The following is a 5,341-nucleotide window of genomic DNA, read 5'->3' as shown; positions in this document are numbered from 1 at the left end:
CCCAGCCTTGTAAAAAATGCACCTTTTACCCCAATCAGGGCATATATGTACGCACCTAACAGGATAAAGGCTGCAGTCTAAATTAATTAAAAATATATATTTTATCGAAAGAAAATTGTATGTATATTATGTTTTTTTATTCATATTATAATAATGAAAAATTTGTTTCAGTTTGAACTCAAGTTTCCGTAAACGTGCAAATCCAAATACTGTGAGTAGATAGTGCTATTATTTTCATATTATATACATATCAAATTTAAATGTTAATTTTTATTATTATCAGATGAAAAATTAGAACCATATTAAACTAGGCAATGACGAAGATATGAACAGTTATAAAGATGTAGTGAAAAAACAAGAAATTTGATTGGAAAATTGGATTGTATGTCTAGATATGATGTAAAATAGTTATGATAAGACAACTATTGTTCAAACTGAAGCAGATTCAGTATCGAATCTATTACGTCACCATCGTCCAAAATATATCACATCATTGATTGGAACACCAGTTTTAAAACTTAGTTCTGGAAGGAAAACACGATTGATGAAAGTAGTTTCAAATGAAACTGAAACAACCTACCTTTCACTACCTAGAGCCGGGGGGAAAAAGGAAAAGGGTAATGACTGAGGCTAGCGACAACAAATTAAAAAAGTGACAATAAGGCCAATTATTATTTCTTTCAATATTTATTAATATATTGTAATTTTAACAGGAAAAGCTTGGAATCCATTTTAGGTTCGATGTATCTACATGATAATAAATAATGAAATAATATTAATTGATCTTTGTTACTTTTTTAAGTTTTCTGTCGCTAGCCTCAGTCTGTACCCTTTTCCATTTTTCCCGGCTCTAGAGAGCGAAAGGAAGGTTGTTTCAATTTTATTTGAATCTAATTCAAGCAATCGTGCTTTCCGTCCAGAAGTATGTTTTAAGATCGGTGTTCCAATCTATGAAGTGATATTTGGACGACGGTGGCGTATTTATTATCTTTATATGAACATCAACAATATTAAAGTCAACACATAATATTGTAATTTTGTTTTATGTTTCCACAACCATTTTTAAAGAATGTAAACTATTTGTTACGTCTTACCTCAATAAACATGAATTAAAGTTGTTATTATTGTTATATTTATCACACAAAATTCAGATTAAAAAGTTGTAAACTAAATGTTTTAAGTAATTTAAAAACAATTAATTACAAACAAATTTGTAATTATTACAAATTTGAGTGCTAACTGCTAATATTATTAACACATATTTTGTGCTTATCTAAATCTTCCAGAATAACACATTTCCAATATGCACTGTATGTCAGTTGTACTAAGCAGGAAAAGGGTTTTTCTGGTGTTCTCGGTTGTCTTTCAATTTTAAATAGGAGATAACCTGAAAATATGAATCAGACGTGATATATTTTTCTAAAACGACAAAATCAATATAGTTTTCTCTTATCTACTGAATTCAATGAGAATTCGTCCATACCATCGTCTCTGACACTGTGGCATAGTTGCGATACATTCTACATTACAATTTTTCAATTATGTTTTAATTTTTAAAAATAAGTTATAACCAACCAAATGACAGCCCTCAAGAGTTTTATTGGACCATTATTACAATAGTAGACAACTATAAAAATTACGCTGGTCTGCACATAAGTATAACCTTTTTTATTTATTGATACTGAAATTAAAAATTTAAATCTGATATACATTTTTGTTGAACAATATAAAATAGCCAATTTGTAAATCTATTTTTTAGAATAATTTTAATTGTAAAAACATTAATTCAAGTAATGTAGTTTATTTTTTAAACATTTTTGAAATATCATTATTTTTGTTAAATAAAGTAAAGCGTATTTAAGTATTTACGGCGGGGTACGATGTAGTTTGCTTTGTGCACAATCATATTCTATCGACGAACGAAATTGCGACATGCTATAATGTAACAATTATGGATAATAATATTAAACACTGCAGTAATGTACCTATTTTTCCTATACAATACGCCGGCCAACGCTTTAGCTTTAGCAAAATGCATCCCAATACTACCTATACAATTATTTACAATTATTATATTTAGTATACTCACACCTCAGTTTGTTCAGTATTTACAACGATTTTCAGCGAAGAATATAGACCGAGATTACCTATAGGTAGGTATTCAATATTTTACAACAATTATATTATATTTTATTTTTATAATAATTATAATATAAAAATAAACTTCAATGAAATAATATGTTGTCAATTATTGTCATCAAGACATACCTATCGTTAGATCTAGAAGAACTGTAAGAACTAAAAAGTCAAAAATGAAGATTCAAACTTCGCTTCTAAAAGGCACTCCGGAAATTTTCAGAAGCGGATTATCATTAAACATTATTATTGCGCATCAGTTGTTACATCATCCCGACATCCATAGCATATTGTTAAAGGATATATTCAACCATAGGCGTAACTAGACCTTAAAATTTTTGGGAGGCTCCAGCCTTTAGCATTTTCCAAACAATAAAAAAGGTTGGGTGTTTCACCCCCCCCCCCCCAAATTATGTTAAATAAGTTGTTAAAATTGTAATATTGTTTAATTATTATAGTGTGTTTAACATATTTTGTTGTGCGTATAAAACAAATTATAAAAATATGTAACTGAGGTAATTAATTAAATGATTAAAATTAATAATTATTTTAGATACAAATTCAAATTTAATTTTCCTTAAATATAAACGATTTTTAAAGGTAACATTAAAATAAATACACTAGTCAATGACTAGTTAAGGTTTAGTTTAGGGACGGATTGGCCCACCGGGAAATTGGAAAATTCCCGGTGGGCCGTTGTCTACATTTATAATTCAATATTATTAACTATAATATTGTAATATAATTATCTCTCTGTTGGTAGGAGTATAGTACTTTTGACAGGGGGGATGCTAAAATTTAAGTTGGTGGGGTCTCATAAAAATTACTATAGGATTATGCTTTATTTTTACATGCTTTTTACATGCTTTTCTTTAACTCGTAATGTTTTATTCATTTCTGTTGTCATTTGCGAGTTCAATTTAAGTTACTTCTACATGACCTAGGAGGCTCAAATTTTGTATGGAGGTCTAGGGCCAGTGACAATACATGACCCAGTTGTTAATTCTTGACCTGGACAACCAGGTCGCCGATGACGGGTGTACCTGGAGGTCATCTCCAGAGGCGCAACAAATAGTGTATACTTATTAGGTGAATATTATAGATAATAATAAAAATAGACACAGGACAATATTATTATAGATAGTTACTCGTGTTTCAATATTTGATCATTTTATACTAGTTCGTTAAGCATTAAAGAAACTCTTCAAGAATTTCTACGGTGAGTTGTTGACTATTATAATTATATTAATTTTAATAAATTATATTTCATATATTAATATGAGTTGTAGAGATGATTTCTTGATTTTATTACAAAAATAATATTTATATTTAGAATATACGCAAAACTGTTTTCAATTTGTGCCTATGTTTATGAAACAATATGACGTTATAATAATGTACCGAGCAATAATTTGATATTTTAAGAACTGTTGGACGTTGTTGGCCGATAAAGTGTTTTTATTTAAAATCTGTGTATACCTAGTGTAGTAACGCATATCATTGTTGTACACAATTATTTCATAAAATAAAGTTAGTAATATAATAGGCTTACTGACCGTCTTCGCTCATAATCGTTTTACATATACAATGATATTAAATCTTGAATTCAAATTTAACACCATCCATTACAGTGAACCACTTTTAACCTACTGTAGAGCAGAGTGACATTCAACTATCTACTTCGATACATAAAACATTTAAGTTTAGATAAGTGCAGAGTAGAGTTTAATTTTCTACTTGTTTTTTTCAAAATTAATATTTTCAAAAATTTTTCTCTTTTCGAAATAATGTTTGTGGATACTATTATAGTTAATATATTATATACATTTTGAATGTAGAACACCGTACCTATAATAATACAATATTAATATATTTTTACTATATTAATAATAATATACTCATATACAAAGAAAACGACTAAATTATCGTTAAAGACTTACCAAGACTAATATAGTATTATGGTGTTCACTTTTACAATAACTGCGCATGCGTTCGCTGGTGCGCAATTTCTAAGTTCCTTTGGACCATCGATAATAGAAGAGGAGTGCACCTAAAAATGAATATTACATTATTACTCAGATAACGCCACATCGTCGGTCGGACACTAACATAGACGGTTTTCAATACCACGGAAGTCTATATCTGTGCAATAATTTACATGTACAAAAATTTTAATGTACACACAAACTTGCACATACGTACGATACAACAACATTATTTTCTAATATTTATTTATTTATTTGTTTTATGTATTAACAGGCATCTGCCCTTTTATAGAGTATATTATACTGTGTTATATTATTATGATTATAATTTTATTGAAATTGGCACATAGTCGTAAATAATGTACGGAACCTGATAATATTATGCACTGGTATATCATAATACGTAAACAATAAAATTTATTTGAATATTTAATCGATTTTATAGTAAAAAAATTAATAAACGGTAAAATCAGTAAACGGCTACCTACAGTTTCTCGTAAGTAGATAATACTTAAACAAAATCATGTAAAAATACGAAGTACTGAATAAGTAATAATGCCCGTGATGTGACCGGTTCTATATTTCAACAGTGTTATTAGAAGAAGCCAAACGAAATTTATATTTTCTATGTACAATGTCACATAATAGGTATGCTTAATAATATTTGTATATATATATATATTCTCCAAAGACTAAAAATCATTTATATCTATACACAGAATCGAATTACTCGGTTATTTTGTATTGGTATTTAAATTATTATTATGGTAATATCAATTATTATCGTCGCCGCCGCCGCCGCGGCAGTATGGCAAAATTATAAGCACCATATTATAATATATCCCCCATTCCCCCACCGACCGGCTCACGTACACACACACACACACACAACACATCTTCATGTTTATATTTGTATTGTTTTAATTCAGTTTAAATGTGTCACCTGTGTATTGTGAGTTATATAATATGTAAATTGTACGCGACTCGATATAAGCCGTCGCCGTCTAGCTGAAACGAGAACAATCAAACACGGCCACCCAACCCACCAGTTCGCTACAAACGGTCAACGGGACTCGCTTTATTATTTCCCGTGCGTATTAATATAAGTTACATGAGCGTAATCAGTAGCTAGTAAGGATAGTAGACCCTAAGGGCTAAGTGCGTATTATTTTTATTTGTATAAGGCGTGAATCGCCACATTTTATAATTATATATATTTA

Source organism: Acyrthosiphon pisum, chromosome X (genome assembly GCF_005508785.2).
Source record: "Acyrthosiphon pisum isolate AL4f chromosome X, pea_aphid_22Mar2018_4r6ur, whole genome shotgun sequence".
NCBI classification, from domain to species: Eukaryota; Metazoa; Arthropoda; class Insecta; order Hemiptera; family Aphididae; genus Acyrthosiphon; species Acyrthosiphon pisum.
This window is presented reverse-complemented; position numbering follows the sequence as displayed.